Source organism: Bubalus kerabau, chromosome X (assembly GCF_029407905.1).
Source record: "Bubalus kerabau isolate K-KA32 ecotype Philippines breed swamp buffalo chromosome X, PCC_UOA_SB_1v2, whole genome shotgun sequence".
Classification (NCBI taxonomy): Eukaryota; Metazoa; Chordata; class Mammalia; order Artiodactyla; family Bovidae; genus Bubalus; species Bubalus kerabau.
This window is the reverse complement of record NC_073647.1, coordinates 53,956,125-53,975,147: the sequence shown is the minus strand read 5'-3', so window position 1 is coordinate 53,975,147 and position 19,023 is coordinate 53,956,125.

Here is a 19,023-nt window from a genome sequence, read left to right as displayed (position 1 = left end):
TTCATTTCTTCTAGGTTGTTTATTTTATTGGCATATAGTTGCATGTAGTAGTCTCTTATGATCTTTTGTATTTTTGTGCCATCAGATGTAACTTCTCTATTTTCATTTCCTTTGTTAGTTTGAGCCCTCTCCCTTTTTTTCTTGATGAGTCTAGCTAAAAACTTTATCGATTTTATCTTTTCAGAGAACCAGTTTTTACTTTGATTGATTTCTTCCATTGTTTTCTTCATCTCTCTTTCTTTTGTTTATGCTCTTTTCTTTATGATTTATTTTCTTCTACTACTATTGGTTTTGTTTATTGTTCTTTCTCTAGTTAATTTAGGTGTAAGATTAACTTATTTATTGCTATTTTTCTTATTTTATGAGTTAAGGTTGTATTGCTATAGACTTACCTCTTAGAACTGCTTTGGCTGCATCCCAAAGGTTTTGGGTCTTTGTGGTTTCATTTTCATTTGTCTCTTCTTCTTCTTCTTTTTTTAATTTCCTGTTTGATTTCTTCTGTGATCCATTGGTTGTTTGGTAGTATATTAATTAGCCTCTGTATATTTTTTTAGTATTTTTTTCATGTAATTGATTTCTAACCTCATAGCATTTTGATCAGAAAAGATACTTGATGTGATTTCAATTTTTTAAATTTACTGAAGTTTGCTTTGTGACCCAACATGTGTGATCTATCCTGGAGAATGTTCCATGTGCATTTTAGAAGATTGTGTATACTGCTACTTTCAGATGGAATATTCTATAAAAAAATTAATTAAGTTCATTTGGTCTAATGTATAATTTAAGGCCTATGCTCCCTTGTTGATTTTCTGTCAGGATGATCTGTCCATTGATGTAAGTGGGATGTTAAAATCCCCCACTATTATCATATTACTGTTGACTTTTCCTTTTTTTTTTGGCTGTTGGTATTTGCCTTATATATTGAAGTGCTCCTATGTTGGGTGCATATATATTTACAATTGTTTATCTTCTTAGGTTGATTCCTTGATTATTACTTAGTGTCATTCCTTGCTGCTGTAATAGTTTCTATTTTAAATTTTATTTTGTCCAATACGAGTGTTGTTCTTCTAGCTTTCTTTTGATTTCTGTTTGTATGGAATACCTTTTTCAATACCCTCATTTTCAGTCTGTATGTGTCCCTAGATCTGAAATGGGTCTCTGGTAGACAGCATATATATAAGTTCTATTGTTGCATCCATTTAGCCAGTCTGTGTCTTTTGTCTGGAGCATTTAATGCATTTACATTTAAGGTAATTATCGATATGTGTGTTCTTATTGCCATTTTGTTAATTGTTTAGGATTTGTTTTGTAGGTCTTTTTTTCCATCCTCTTTTGCTCTCTTCTCTTGTGCTTTGATGACTGTCTTTAGAGTTGTTATTAGATCGGGTTTTATTTATGTGTGTGAGTATCTATTATAGATTTTTGGTTTATACTTCCCATGAGGTTTTGATATAGTTGTATGTGTTTGTGTGTGTGTGAGTATTTTAAGTTTTGGTCTCTTAATTTCAAGTGCATTCTGAATATCCTGCATTTGTACTTTCTTCCTCTCACAATTACTGCTTTTTGATTTCATATTTGTATGTGGATGATTTCCTTTACTGTGTGTTTACATTTACCAATGAGCTTTCCCATGTCCCTGGGACCACTATAATGCAGATTTTGGTGTATTAAATGTTGTCCCAGAGGTCCCTTAGACTGTCCTCATCTCTTTTCATTCATTTTTGTTCTATTCCATGGCAATTATTTCCATCAATCTGTATTTCAGCTCTCATATTTTTTTCTTCTGCCTCATTTATTCTGCTATTGATGCTATTCTGTCTAGTATATTTTTAATTTTAGTTTTTGTAATGTTTATCTCTACTTGTTCTTTAAATTTTATAGGATTTTATTAAACATTTTTGGTATCTTCTTGTACTGTGTCTCCATTCTTTTTCCAAGATCTTGGATGAGCTTTCCTATCATTATTCTGAATTCTTTTCCAAGCATGTTGCCTGTGTCCACTTCACTTAGTTGTTGTTCTGTTTGTTTGTTTGTTTGTTTTTAATCTTATTCCTTCTTCTGAAACATATTTTTCTGCTGTCTCATTTTGTCTAAATTTCTGTTTCTATTCTTTCTTCTGCATTCTGTAGGATTATTGTTCCTCTTGCTTCTGGTATCTGCCTCTTGGTGAGTGTGTTTGGTCCAGGAGCTTCTTCAGGGTTCCTGGTGGGAGGGACTGGTTCCTGCCCACTGGTGTGTAGAGCCAGGTGTTATCCCTCAGTTGGGCAGGGCTGTGTCAATGGGTATATTTAGAGATGATGCTGGGCTCAGGATGGGTTTACTCAGCCTGTCTGTGATGCATAGGTCTGTGTTCCAACCCTGTTGGTTGTTTGGTTTGAGGCATCCCAGCACTGGATCTTGCAGGATGTTGGGTGGGGCCAGGCCTCAGTGCCAAAGTAATGACCTCTGTGAGAGTTCACAAGGATGACTGTATCCTAGAACCCCAGCCACCACTTTCTTTGCCCCATAGTGGGCCACAGCTAACTACTTCCTCCCCAGGAGACCCATAGGTAGGTCAACTCCAGGCTCCTATGGTGTCACTGCTTTACCCTGGGTCCCAGTGCACATGAAACCTTGTTGTATACTCTAAGAGTGGAGTCTTTGTTTACCCAAACGAACCTTTGTTGGTTGTGACCAACCCTTGTTGGTCCTCAAACCGAATGTTCTGGGAACTCTTTTCTGATGTCACACCCCAGACAGCAGAGCCTGATATGGGACTCAGAACTCTCATTCCTATGGGAGAATCTCTGTGATATAATTATTTTCCAGTTTGTGGGTTGCCCACCAACAGGTATGGGATTTGATTATATTGCAAAAGTGCCCCCTTTAACATCTTATTTAGCTTCTTCTTTGTCTTTGGATGTAGAATATATATATATATATATATTGGTAGGTGCTAATCTTTTTTTTTTTTTTTTCAATAGTTATTCTGCAGTTAGTTTTGATTTTGGTTTTCTTGTGAGAGGAGTTGGGCTCAAATTCTTCTACTCTGCCATCTCGTCTCCTCCCTCTCTTCCTTTATCTTAAAATATTGATGATAGTTATGAAACCTAGTATCTAATGTCCTAAGTATTTTTTGAGGGATGCCTTTATGTAAATATTTGTTAAGTATATGACATTTGTGTTTTACAGATCCCTCATATACATTGTCTCAAATGAGTCTTGAAAGAATCCTAGGAGTGAGGTAGAACAAGTATTAATATCCTCATTTCACAGAAGAGAAAACTGAGGATTTGAAAAGTTTGAGAAGTTTTTGGAATTAGGCAGCATGAAATCAGAGGGGGTGAGACTAAAATCAAATCTTTTATATCTAAGAGTAAGACTCTTCCTTCTGTGTCATACAGCCTATTGCTATCAACTTATTTATAAAATTATTTTGTAAAATTAGTTGTAACATGCTTGAATGTGAACCACTAGTTGGAGAAGATATAGAAATTGTGCTCTCTGGACTTGTTTCTATGCTCTTATCTACTAACCTTTTTCTAAGCTGGTTAATAGTTTTATATATGAAGTCTGTTTAAGTAGGTCAGATCCCAGCATAGCTTTGTGAAATCAGGCCCTAAACAATTAATTTAGAGCAATTAAAATGAGTATCTGATGAAAAGGCGATTAGGTTAACTATATTTTAGAGCAGTGTCAAATTCTAATATTGATGTTATGTCTTTGCTTTGTGGTACTCCCATAACAATATTTTCAGAATCTTTGGACTACAGTTGAAAATTCTAGCTAATTATTGGCAAAAAATTGACATGAAGTGAGTGAAATAAAAAGCATGAGATATTTAAAAGGATGATAATGGACATTGGAGAATATTAAGATAGTATTTCACAGTACTACAAACTAATACAGTTATGTAAAGTCTAAAAATAAAATAAAATTAAAAAAAATAAATAAATAAAATACCAAAAAAAAAAAAAAAAAGAAAAAGAAAAAGAAAAGACAGGGCTTTTAGATTAAATTTAAATACAGTGTCCCATGATCAATTCTCTCCCTATAATTTCCCTTATGACTTTGAAACATGTTTTCTATTGATGTGTAAGGTGACTTTCTGAACTCCAAGAAAACACATTTATGGCTGGTTGTCAAGTGCAGCAGTCATTAGGTCTGATTTCTGGCTCTTTTCTTCCAGGCAAATGATATGATTGTTTTCTTGGCTCCTTTGCAATTTGCTGTGGCCAGCGTTGCTGGAGGATTGTTGAGTGGATGTAGCAAGTCTTCTTTCTGATCCCAACATTTAATTTTTGTGTGAAACCCTTTAAATATTTTTTTCTAGCCTGGTGACCAGCAAAAGTCAAGACAGTGGGTGCTCTGTAAATTTTGAGTGATTATGATGGAAAGATCTTCCCTGTGGATCAATAATATTTATGTAATATGAGTTATAAATAAATCTTTGTTATTTTAAATCTACCTTCATACAAGGTGGTAGGTATAATCAAGGTGATGAACACATCAGACATCCAAGCAACATACCATTCAATTATAAGACATGCAGATTCATTCACTCAGTACACTTGTGTATAAGCAGATACTGTGCTAGTCTCCAATTTACAAAGCTCAGAAATACATGGTGGCTATTCTCAGGCAACTCAATAGTTTGGTGGGAGATATATGAGTAAACAAATATATTCAACCTAACATGGAAAGAAATTAACACCCCTGTTTGCAAAAATGCTATGGGAACAGATTAGGGAACAGTTAATAGCTTGAGCCAGAGATAAGGGAAATCCTCCCAGAGAAAGTGACATGTGAATTGTATCTTGAAAGATGAGTAGGTTTTGCCAGGTGAATATAAGTATTCTAGGCAAAGGGATAATTCTATGTGACAGGTATGAAAGATCATATAATTAAAAGTTAGTTTTTTCTCTTTACAGTTTGTTGAACAGTTTTATAATTCAAAGCTAGTGTTTGTATCAATACTTTGATTGACTTGAAAGATAAAATACTTGTTGGCATATATATTATATACAAAGTGCATCTTTATATACATACTTACAGATATATACCTGAAAGAAAGCAATTAATTTTTTGTGACACTCAAGTAACATGGATTTGTATGGTACACACATGTCTCTCTCCCTACTATTACTGTAAGCTCTACAGTATCAGGGAAGACTTTCCATTTTGTTCAACCTTAAATGAATTGCCATTTATCTGCACAGTGCCAGTCCATAGTAAATGCATAATAACTGTTGAATGTATAAGCATTCTTGATTTTTAATGAAATATGTCATCTGATATCACTACTAGTTTATGCAATCTTTGAAAGTCTTCCAACCTTTCACTTTGGTTGAATTTTTGAAACATTTACCTTACATTTTAATTTCTTTACCCAACCTGTTGAATTACTTTAAAATAGTTCTTCAGTGAACTCTTCTCATTTAATGTGAAGCTAGGTGATGAATCTAGAAGTGTTAATTATGATAATAAACATATGATCTTTTTGAGTTCTTAATTTGTATTGAATCTAACAAACATATCCAAGAAAATGAAGTTTGAAAGCAAAGAAATGATCAAGTACTCACAACTGTATATCCTTCTCCAAGGGATCTTCCTGACCCAGGGATTAAACCCAGTTATCCTGCATTGCAGGCAGATTGTTTACTGTCTGAGCCACCAGGGAAGACCATATATTTCTTACCCTCTATTTTATCTTAACTAAATTTTAATCAAGTTTCTTTCTTCTCCATGGGTTCTTATACTTTGGCTTCCCCCAAATCTGAACAAATGTGAAATATTCCCTCTTAACAATATGTGATGCTTAATTTTATTCATCAACTTGGTTGCCAGTGATACCCAGATATTTCGTTAAATGTTATTCTGGATACTTCTGTTAAAGTGTTTTTTGAATGAGATTAACATTTAAATTAGCAGATTGAGTAAAGCAGATAACTCTCCATAATGCAAGTGAGCCTCATCCAATCAGTGAAGCCTTAAGACTGGTCTTCCCAGGACAAGAAGACATTCTGCCATACAGTTGCCCTTGTACTCAAACTGCCACTGTTCCCTGGATCTCCATCCTGCCTGGCTTACCTTGAAGATTTTAGGCTTATCAAGACTCTACAATCACAAGGCAATTGTTTTTCTATATATACATATCCTGGTGGTTTTGTTTTTCTAGAGAACTGTGACAGGTACACAATGAATCCATAGAATTAAAGTGGGCAAACCACAGTTAGAAACATATTTTGTCAGACCACTTTAAACATGCCCTTTGCTCACTCTCACTTCTTTGACTAATTTCCCCTCAGAAGTTTCTGTTGGCCCTGATGATCCCTCCATATATGAGAAAAGCTTTTTTCTGTTTGGTTTTGAGAAGCACTTTCAGATCCTGAAGTTGGAATGTTCTCCTCATTGCAGTAGTCTTTTCAGAAAAAGGGTCATCTTACCTAAGTTTGGATTTGTTTTTATTTGACACAGAAACCATTAAGGAAGAACAAGAAGATTCATATATAAAAATGGAAATGTGTTTAAGTCAGAGATAGATATAAATGAACACCAACAAAAAAAAGTCAGAAAAACTTGAAGATGAAAATACAAAGGAATGTAAGATATGCACAAAGAATAAGACAACAGATAAAATGATGAAAACAATTTAGATAAAAAAGTTGAAATAGTTGTTTCTTGGTTGCTAAAGTATACTTTTTTTGTTCAGAAATAAGCATGATATATGTTCAGTGAAAGCTGCCCAAAGGAAATAGGTGTTTATATTTAGATAATTGTTCCTGAGATTATTAACTGAATATATTTGTAGCTCTCTTTTTAATAGAAATTGATGGTAATATAATCATTAACCTATTGGTTATTATCTTAATTGTAGTATCATCAGTGGAATTACAGTGATATTCTCTTAATCATGAAGGAAATCATGTTGGCATCAATAGTCTATACTTAAAAAAAAATCTAAAGAAAATCCTTTTTCTCTTCTGCCCTTCTCAGCAAAATATCTCAAAATTTTTTAGACAAAGAAGATTTGGGAGAATGGCATTGAAACATGTAAAATATCATGTATGAAACAAGTTGCTAGTCCAGGTTCGATGCACGATACTGGATGCTTGGGGCTGGTGCACTGGGACGACCCAGAGGGATGGTATGAGGAGGGAGGAGGGTTCAGGATGGGGAACACAGGTATACCTGTGGTGGATTCATTTTGATATTTGGCAAAACTAATACAATAATGTAAAGTTTAAAAATAAAATAAAATTAAAAAAAAAACCCACATTTTTGTATAATGTGTCTAGATTCTATCTTACAGATTGTAAGCAGAATGGAGGAAAAGATGGCAATAATTGTGCAAAGGCTAGGAAGAGGCTTCTCTCTAGTATATAAACTGAGTGACTTTCTAGGCCATAGCTATCCTACCAGTCATGTACCCACCTATCAGTGGGCATTACTCATGTGGGAATGGATGCATCCCAAGTAGTAATTCAATGCTTAAATTGCCCTCAAGAGAGTATTTGATTTGAACTTATTGACAACCTTTGCTAAGGCCATTTCAAGAATATAGTAAAAGGAAAGTGCAGTGTTAAACTCATTAATTAGTTTTCTTGTATATTTCAGTGAGGGCAAAATATCAGACACATAGTAATTAGAAGATAATGTTAATTTTTCATTAACTCTAATTAATGTTGACTCTTCATGTTTCATTAACATTATTTCTGCTGACAAGGGAATTTAGCAAAAGTATGGGAAGGATCATCAGTCTACACTAGATAACATATTGTGGGTGTGGGAGGGGAGATGGATCTTCGAAATATGTTTTTTCTGGAATCAAGTGAAGTTCAATGACTTCAACCACAGAAAAAATTGTAAGGGCAGGAGAAAACTTGGGAAGCAGTTGTCTCATCATCTTAATTGTTAGGGAATTATTTCTATCATTTAAAAAATTATCGAGTTAAAGCCCTGTACTTCTTGAAGAATTCAACATTTCTTATCTTCAAAGCCACAGCTACAGGATAACATATTTGCCTAATGGAAGTTTCTGTAGTTATGGTCAGTTTCTTTCTTTCTTTCTTTTTTTTTTTTTTTTTTTGATCAGTGTTTTCTTTTTTATTATTATTATTATTATATTTTTTTACTTTACAATATTGTATTGGTTTTGCCATACATCAACATGCATCTACCACGGGTGTACACGTGTTCCCCATCCTGAACCCCCCTCCCACCTCCCTCCCCATACCATCCCTCTGGGTCATCCCAATGCACCAGCCCCAAGCTTCCTGTATCCTGCATCAAACCTAGACTGGCGATTCATTTCTTATATGATATTATACATGTTTTAAGTGTTTTCTTTATCAAGCATGAGTGAATGTTCCCAGTATACTTCTTTCAACACAAAGGGGAAGGTTGATCCTTCATTCTCCTTCAACTGCTGCTGCAGCTACACTGAGCTGCATGGTTCGTGTAAAAGGTGAAAGACAGAAGTCCAAAGAGGTGGAAATTTCCAGAATCTAGGGGAACAAAGAACTTCTTTTAAATAAGTTAATAGCTAAAATTTAAGGAGCTTTTATACTATTCCAGACATTGTTTTACATACTTTACAGAAATAATTAATTTGATTACCACAACAGCCAATCCAGTACTACTGTTACACTCAATTTACATATGAGAAAACCAAAGGATAGTTTGAAGAAAGTCACCCAAAGGTTACAAGGGTATTGACTGTGAGAATCAAGATTCAAATCCAGTGGTTGAGCACCAGAGCACATGTTCCTAACTCCTATACTAGTTGATAAATGCAAACTGTGAGTAAATACTTGGGTTTAGAGTAGTAGGCCTAGCAGAATGGGATGGTTTGTTTAACTAAATCATTTTGGAGATGGTTTCTTTGAGGTAAAAAATGGGAAAGAAAAAGATGTGGCTTGCTGGGCTAGGGAATAAGTGATTCTCCATGCATGTGAAAAATTAATCAAAATTAGTAAAAGGCAAGCAAAAAATCTAGATACAGGAGATAGCAGGAGAGGTTTTGGATGTAGGTAAGTCATTGAAGTGGAATGAATTTTTATCAAATGAAATAGTCTCTGTACATCTTTGTAATGAAAATAGAGCTGGTAACTTTGCCAAAATGCTGTCATCCCCATACAGGAAAGTTCAGTACATTTCAGTTGATCAGTCATGACTCTTTACAACCCCATGAGCCACAGCATGCCAGGCCTCCCTGTCCATCACCAGCTCCTGGAGTTCACACAAACTCATGTCCATTGAGTCGGTGATGTCATCCAACCATCCCATCCTCTGTCATCCCCTTCTCCTCCTGCCCTCAATCTTTCCCAGCATCAGGGTCTTCTCAAATGAGTCAGCTCTTCACATCAGGTGGCCAAAGTATTGGAGTTTCAGCTTCAGCATCAGTCCTTCCAATGAACACCCAGGACTGATCTCCTTTAGGATGGAATAGTTGGATCTCCTTGCAGTCCAAGGGACTCTCAAGAGTCTTCTCCAACACCACAGTTCAAAAGCATCAATTCTTCAGCGTTCAGCTTTCTTTATAGTCCAACTCTCACATCCATACATGACTACTGGAAAAACCATAGCCTTGACTAGACGGACCTTTGTTGGCAAAGTAATGTCTCTGCTTTTTAATTTGCTATCTAGGTTGGTCATAACTTTCCTTCCAAGGAGTAAACGTTTTTTAATTTCATGGCTGCATTCACCATCTGCAGTGATTTTGGAGCCCCCCAAAAATAAAGTCAGCTACTGTGTCCACTGTTTCCCCATCTATTTGCCATGAAGTGATGGGACAAAATGCCATGATCTTCGTTTTCTGAATGTTGAGCTTTAAGCCAACTTTTTCACTCTCCTCTTTCACTTTCATCAAGAAGCTCTTTAGTTCTTCTTCACTTTCTGCCATAGGAAAGGCAATGACTAAAACATTGAAGTCAGTCAGCCTGGGATTTATTCTAGATTTCATCACTTATTAGCTGTGTGAATTTCAGAAATGAGATGAGATGTAATTCCTTAGTAAAATGTTGATAATAATAGTACCTACCTCATGGGCTATTGCAGAATGAGAATTTTTTTAAAGAAGATAACGAACAGTTATTGTAAAGAAAGGAGGATGAAGAAGTAAAAGAGGAAATAATTGGCAATTATTGTTAAGAAAGGAGGAGGAAGAAGTAAAAGAGGAAGACAAAGGCTTATATGATTAAGGCTATCTTAATTTAGGTTGTAGTGTACCATGGCTATAGATAACTAAACTCTTCCTAAAAGAAAAAAAAAATTAAGAATTGTAAAGGCTATCATTTTCCAGTGGTATCCATTCATCCTTTGTCACATACAAGACAACTTCCAAGCATTCTTCATTTTCAGTCAGCTATATTCAAATATCTGCTTCCCTGGTAGCTCAGACTGTAAAGAAACTGCCTGCAATGCAGGAGAACCAGGTTCAATCCCTAGGTTGGGGAGTTACCCTGGAGCAGGGAATGGCTACCCACTCTAGTATTCTTGCCTGGATAATCCCTTGGACACCGAAGCTTGTGGGCTCTAGTCCATGGGGTCAGAGTTGGACATGACTGAACAACTAATGTATTTGAATATGAATTGAAATATACTTTTTCAGTTGAAGATGCATCCCATAATTCATACAACACATCAGATATTACCCTCTGTGTAACCAGTTTTTCTTTTCTCTCAAAATTAGGATGTCACTTAGTAGTCACTTATACTATGATTTATTGTGATAAAAGATAAGCCAATTAAATATGACAGAGAGGGAGGAGCTAAGATGGCAGAGGAATAGAATGGGAAGACCACTTTCTCCCCCACAAATTCATCAGAAGAACATTTAAACGCCAAGTAAATTCCACAAAACAACTTCTGAATGCTGGCAGAGGACATCAGGCACCCAGAAAAGCAGCCCATTGTCTTCGAAAGGAGGTAGGAAAAAATAGAAAAGACAAAAAAAAGAGACAATAGAGAGAGGGACGGAGCTCTGTCCCGGGAAGGGAGTCTTAAAAAGAGAGAAGTTTCCAAACACCAGGAAACACTCTCACTGCCGAGTCTGTGCCGAGCCTTGGAAGCACAGAGGGCAACATAACAGGGAGGAAAAATAAATAAACAATTAAAACCCACAGATTACATGCCCAATGGTAACTCCCCCAGCAGAGAAGCAGCGCAGACACCTGCACCCACCACTAGCAAGCGGGGGCTGGGCAGGGAGGCGTGGGCTGCATTGCTTAGAGTAAGGATCTAGCCTAAATGCCCTGAGCGCTATCTGAGTGAAATAACTTGGGCTAGCAAACCAGACTGTGGGATAACTACCACGTGAAAAGCCAGCCCTAACCTAAGACACCACCAGGCCCATGCACAGAACAAAGGACTGAACAGAGATAGCTGGTTACAGACCATCCCCCTCCGGTGACAGGCAGCCAGAGCCAGAAGGGCGCAATCACAGTCCCAGAGAGACATCATCTACAAAACTGTAAGCAGGCTTCTTTGCTAACTAAGACTTCCTGGGGTTCTGGACGGTCAACATCCACCTGAGAAGGTGTGCTGGTTGTACACACAGAAACCGAGTGGCAGGGAAGCGATAAGTCACAGCAACCACACTCACCAAACACCTCATCACCTGAGCTGCTCGGACCTGGGAAGGGCACAAAACGCAGGCCCAACTGATTCTGCGCCTCTGAGGACTACCCGAGTGCCTGAACCTGAGAAGCTTAGACCTGGGAGGTGCATGCAGCCCATGGCCGGCCTCAGATGGTTCCTAGTGGAGCAACCTAGAGCCTGAGCAGTGTGGGCAGGGAGGGTACACACGCCGTGAGCAGGGGCAGGCCCAGTGTGGCTGAGGCACTGCGAGCACAGGCCAGTGTTATTTGTTTGCAGTGTCCCTCCCTACCCATAGCACGATTGAACAAATGAGCCTAAAAAAAAAAAAAAAAAAAGTGTCCACCACCGCCCCCTTTGTGTCAGGGCGGAAATCAGACACTGAAGAGACCAGCAAACAGAAGAAGCTAAAACAGAGGGAACCACCTTGGAAGTGACAGGTGCAATAGATTAAAACCCTGTCGTTAGTACCGACTACATCGGAAGGGGCCTATAGATCTTGAGAAATATAAGCCGGAACAAGGACCTAGCCAAAAATGAACTGACCCCCCCAATACCCACAACAACACCAGAGAAAGTCCTAGATATATTTTTACGATCATTCTTTCTTTCTTTTTTAAAAAAATTTTAAGTCCTCTATTACTCCTTTAATTTTTACTTTTATAACTTACTATTAATTTGCAAAAAAAAGACCCTATTTTTTTAAAAAGCAAACTTCATATATATTTTTTTTATAATTTTTGTGACTGGGGTTTTTTTTTTTTTCTTTCTTTCTCTTTCTTTTTTTAATTTTTTTTCTTCTTTTGTTTAGCATTGCATTTTTAAAATTCCAAACTCCACTCTAGATTTTTAATTTTTAATTTTTGGTATTTGTTATCAATTTTGTACCTTTAAGAACCCAATCTTCAGTACCCATTTTTATTTGGGAGCAAGATTACTGGCTTGACTGCTGTCTCCCCCTTTGGACTCTCCTTTTTCTCCACCAGATCGCCTGTGTCTCCTCCCTAACCCCTCTCTACTCTACCCAACTCTGTGAATTTCTGGGTGTTCCAGATGGTGGAGAACACGTAGGGAACTGATTACTAGCTGGATCTGTCTCTCTCCTTTTCATTCCCCTCGTTTATCCACCTGGCCACCTCTGTCTCCTTCCCCCCTCTTCTCTTCTCTATATAACTCCGTGAACATCTCTGAGCAGTCCAGTTGTGGAGTGCACATAAGGAAGTGTTTACTGGTTAGACCGCTCTCTCCTCTATTGATTCCACCTCATCTCATTCGGGTCACCTCTAACTCCCTCCTCCCTCTTCTCTTCTCCATGTAACTGTGAACCTCTCTGGGTGTCCCTCACTGTGGAGAAACGTTTTATCTTTAACCTAGATGTTTTATCAATGGTGCTGTATAGAAGGAGAAATTTTGAGACTACTGTAAAAATAAGACTGAAAACTGGCAGCAGGAGGCTTAAGTCCAAACCCTGACTCCAGGGAACTCCTGACTCCAGGGAACATTAATTGATGGGCGCTCATCAAATGCCTCCACACCTACACTGAAACCAAGCACCACACAAGGGCCAACAAGTTCCAGAGCAAGACATACCACACAAATTCTCCAGCAACATAGGAACACAGCCCTGAGCTCCAATATACAGGCTACCCAAAGTTACTACAAAACCATAGACATCTCATAACTCATTACTGGACACTTCATTGCACTCCACAGAGAAGAAATCCAGCTCCACCCACCAGAACACCAACACAAGCTTCCCTAACCAAGAAACCTTGACAAGCCACCTGTACAAACCCACACACAGCAAGGAAACTCCACAATAAAGAGAACTCCACAAACTGCCAGAATACAGAGAGGACACACCAAACTCAGCTATATAAACAAAATGAAGAGACGGAGGAACACCCAACAGGTAAAGGAACAGGATAAATACCCACCAAACCAAGCAAAAGAGGAAGAGATAGGGAATCTACCTGATAAAGAATTCCGAATAATGATAGTGAAAATGATCCAAAATCTTGAAATAAAAATGGAATCACAGATAAATAGCCTGGAGACAAGGATTGAGAAGATGCAAGAAAGGTTTAACAAGGACCTAGAAGAAATTTAAAAAAAGATTCAATATATAATGCATAATGCAATAAATGAGATCAAAAACACTTTGGAGGCAACAAATAGTAGAATAACGGAGGCAGAAGATATGATTAGTGAAGTAGAAGATAGAATGGTAGAAATAAATGAATCAGAGAGGAAAAAAGAAAAACGAATTAAAAGAAATGAGGACAATCTCAGAGACTTCCAGGACAGTATTAAATGCTACAACATTTGAATTGTAGGAGTCCCAGAAGAAGAAGACAAAAAGAAAGACCATGAGAAAATACTTGAGGAGACAATAGTTGAAAACTTCCCTAAAATGGGGAAGGAAATAATCACCCAAGTCCAAGAAACCCAGGGGGTCCCAAACAGGATGAACCCAAGGCGAAACACACCAAGACACATATTAAACACACCAAGACACATATTAATCAAATTAACAAAGATCAAACACAAAGAACAAATATTAAAAGCAGAAAGGGAAAAACAACAAATAACACACAAGGGAATTCCCATAAGGATAACAGCTGATCTTTCAATAGAAACTCTTCAAGCCAGGAGGATATGGCAAGACATACTTAAAGTGATGAAAGAAAATAACCTACAGCCCAGATTACCATACCCAGCAAGGATCTCCTTTAAATATGAAGGAGAAATCAAAAGCTTTACAGACAAGCAAAAGCTGAGACAATTCAGCACCACCAAACCAGCTCTCCAACAAATACTAAAAGATATTCTCTAAACAGAAAACACAAAAAGGGTGTATAAACTCGAACGCAAAATGATAAAGTAAATGGCAACTGGATCATACTTATCAATAATTACCTTAAACGTAAATGGGTTGAATGCCCTAACCAAAAGACAAAGAATGGCTGAATGGATACAAAAACAAGACCCCTACATATGCTGTCTACAAGAGACCCACCTCAAAACAGGGGACACATACAGACTGAAAGTGAAGGGCTCGAAAAAGATTTTCCATGCAAATAGGGACCAAAAGAAAGCAGGAGTAGCAATACTCATATCAGATAAAATAGACTTTAAAGCAAAGGCTCTGAAAAGAGACAAAGAAGGTCACTACATAATTATCAAAGGATTAATCCAAGAAGAAGAGATAACAATTATAAATATATATGCACCCAGCATAGGAACACCACAATATGTAAGACAAATGCTAACAAATATGAAAGGGGAAATTAACAATAACACAATATTAGTGAGAGACTTTAATACCCCACTCACACCTATAGACAGATCAACTAAACTGAAAATTAACAAGGAAACACAAACTTTAAATGATACAATAGACCAGTTAGACCTAATTGATATCTATAGGACATTTCATCCCAAAACAATGAATTTCACCTTTTTCTCAAGTGCACACGGAACGTTCTCCAGGATAGATCACATCCTGGGCCATAAATCTAGCCTTGGTAAATTAAAAAAAAATATAAATCATTCCAAGCATCTTTTCTGACCACAATGCAGTAAGATTAAATCTCAACTACAGGAGAAAAACTATTAAGAATTCCAACATACGGATGCTGAACAACACGCTGCTGAATAACCAACAAATCAAAGAAGATATAAAAAAAGAAATCCAAATTTGCATAGAAACAAATGAAAATGAAAACAGAACAACCCAAAACCTGTGGGACACTGTAAAAGCAGTCCTAAGGGGAAAGTTCATAGCAATACAGGCATACCTCAAGAAACAAGAAAAAAGTCAAATAAATAACCTAACTCTACACCTAAAGCAACTAGAAAAGGAAGAAATGAAGAACCCCAGGGTTCGTAGAAGGAAAGAAATCTTAAAAATTAGGGCAGAAATAAATGCAAAAGAAACAAAAGAGACCATAGCAAAAATCAACAAAGCCAAAAGCTGGTTCTTTGAAAGGATACATAAAATTGACAAACCATTAGCCAGCCTCATCAAGAAACAAAAGGAGAAAAATCAAATCAATAAAATGAGAAATGAAAATGGAGAGATCACCACAGACAACACAGAAATACAAAGGATCATAAGAGACTACTATCAGCAATTATATGCCAATAAAATGGACAACGTGGAAGAAATGGACAAATTCTTAGAAAAGTACAACTTTCCAAAACCGGACCAGGAAGAAATAGAAAATCTTAACAGACCCATCACAAGCATGGAAATTGAAACTGTAATCTGAAATCTTCCAGCAAACAAAAGCCCAGGTCCAGATGACTTCACAGCTGAATTCTACCAAAAATTTAGAGAAGAGCTAACACCTATCCTGCTCAAACTCTTCCAGAAAATTGCAGAGGAAGGTAAACTTCCAAACTCATTCTATGAGGCCACCATCACCCTAATACCGAAACCTGACAAAGATGCCACAAAAAAAGAAAACTACAGGCCAATATCACTGATGAACACAGATGCAAAAATCTTTACTAAAATTCTATCAATTAGAATCCAACAGCACATTAAAAAGATCATACACCATGAGCAAGTGGGCTTTATCCCAGGGATGCAAGGATTCTTCAATATCCGCAAATCAATCAATGTAATACACCACATTAACAAATTGAAAAATAAAAGTCATATGATTATCTCAATAGATGCAGAGAAAGCCTTTGACAAAATTCAACATCCATTTATGATAAAAACTGTCCAGAAAGCAGGAATAGAAGGAACATACCTCAACATAATAAAAGCTATATATGACAAACCCACAGCAAACAGTATCCTCAATGGTGAAAAAGTGAAAGCATTTCCCCTAATGTCAGGAACAAGACAAGGGCGCCCACTTTCACCACTACTATTCAACATAGATTTGGAAGCTTTGGCCACAACAATCAGAACAGAAAAAGAAATAAAAGGAATCCAAATTGGAAAAGAAGAAGTAAAACTCTCACTGTTGGCAGATGACATGATCCTATACATAAAGAACCCTAAAGACTCCACCAGAAAATAACTAGAGCGAATCAATGAATATAGTAAAGTTGCAGGATATAAAATCAGCACACAGAAATCCCCTGCATTCCTATACACTAATAATGAGAAAATAGAAAGAGAAATTAAGAAACAATTTCATTCACCATTGCAACGGAAAGAATAAAATACTTAGGATTATATCTACCTAAAGAAACTAAAGACCTATATATATAAAACTGTAAAACACTGGTGAAAGTAATCAAAGAGGACACTAGCAGATGGAGAAATATACCATGTTCATGGATCTGAAGAATCAATATAGTGAAAATGAGTATACTACCCAAAGCAAACTATAGATTCAATGCAATCCCTATCAAGCTACCAATGGTATTTTTCACAGAGCTAGAACAAATAATTTCACAATTTGTATGGAAAGACAAAATGCCTCGAATAGCCAAAGAAATCTTGAGAAAGAAGAATGGAACTGGAGGAATCAACAAGCCTGACTTCAGGCTCTACTAAAAAGCCACAGTCATCAAGACAGTATGGTACTGGCACAAAGACAGAAATATAGATCAATGGCACAAAATAGAAAGCCCAGAGATAAATCCAAACACCTATGGACACCTTATCTTTGACAAAGGAGGCAAGAATATACAATGGAGAAAAGACAATCTCTTTAACAAGTGGTGCTGGGAAAACTGGTCAACCACTCGTAATAGAATTAAACTAGAACACTTTCTAACACCATACACAAAAATAAACTCAAAGTCGATGAAGGATATAAACATAAGACCAGAAACTATAAAACTCTTAGAGGAGAACATAGGCAAAACACTCTCTGACATACATCACAGCAGGATCCTCTATGACCCACCTCCCATAATGCGGGAAATAAAAGCAAAAATAAACAAATAGTATCTAAATAAAATTAAAAGCTTCTGCACAACAAAAGAAACTATAAGCAAGGTGAAAAGACAGCCTTCAGAATGGGAGAAAATAATAGCAAATGAAGGAACTGACAAACTACTAATCTCAAAAATATACAAGCTACTCCTGCAGCTCCATTTCAGAAAATAAACGACCCAATCAAAAAATGGGCCAAAGAACTAAACAGACATTTCTCCAAAGAAGACAAACAGATGGCTAACAAACACATGAAAAGATGCTTAACATCATTCATTATCAGAGAAATGCAAATCAAAATCACAATGAGGTACCATATCATGCCAGTCAGAATGGCTGCGATACAAAAGACTACAAGCATAAATGCTGGAGAGGATGTGGAGAAAAGGGAACCCTCTTACACTGTTGGTGGGAATGTAAACTAGTATAGCCATTATGGAGAACAGTGTGGAGATTCCTTAAAAAAACTGGAATTAGAACTGCCATACAACTGAGCAATCCCACGGCTGGGCATACACACTGAGGAAACCAGAATTGAAAGAGACACTTGTACCACAATGTTCATCACAGCACTGTTTATAATAGCCAGGACATGGAAAGAACCTAGATGTCCATCAGCAGATGAATGCATAAGAAAGCTGTGGTACATATACACAATGGAATATTACTCAGCCATTAAAAAGAATACATTTGAATCAGTTCTAATGAGGTGGATGAAACTGGAGCCTATTATACAGAGTGAAGTAAGCCAGAAAGAAAAACACCAGTATGGTATACTAGAGCATATATATGGAATTTAGAAAGATGATAACGATAACCCTGTATGCGAGACATCAAAAGAGACACAGACATAAAGAACAGTCTTTTGGACTCTGTGGGAGGGTGGGGGGATGATTTGGGAGAATGGTATTGAAACATGTATAATATCATATAAGAAATGAATCACCAGTCCAGGTTCAATGCAGGATACAGGAAGCTTGGGGCTGGTGCACTGGGATGACCCAGATGAATGGTATAGGGAGGGAAGTGGGAGGGGGTGTTCAGGATTGGGAACACGTGTACACCCGTGGCAGATTCATGTTGATGTATGGCAAACCAATACAATATTGTAAAGTAATTAGCCTCTAATTAAAATAAATAAATTTAAATTTAAAAAATAAAATAAAAAAGCACACATGAAGTTTAGAATCGTAACCATTTTTAAGTTTATAGTCAGATAGTGTTGTGTTAAGTATGGGCTACCCTAGTAGCTCAGTGTAAATAATCTGCCTGAAATGCATGGGATGCGGGTTAGATACCTGGGTTGGAAAGATTCCCTGGAGAAGGAAATGGCAACCCCCTCCACTATTCTTTCCTGGGCAATCCCATGGACAGATGAGCCTGGTGGGCTACAGTCCATGGGGTCACAAAAATTCCAACACAACTTAGCGACTTAACAAGAATGTGTTAAATATATTCAAATTGTACAACAACACATCTCCCACACTTTTTCATATAGCAAAATTGAAACTACATTCATTAAACAACTCCTCATTTTCCCC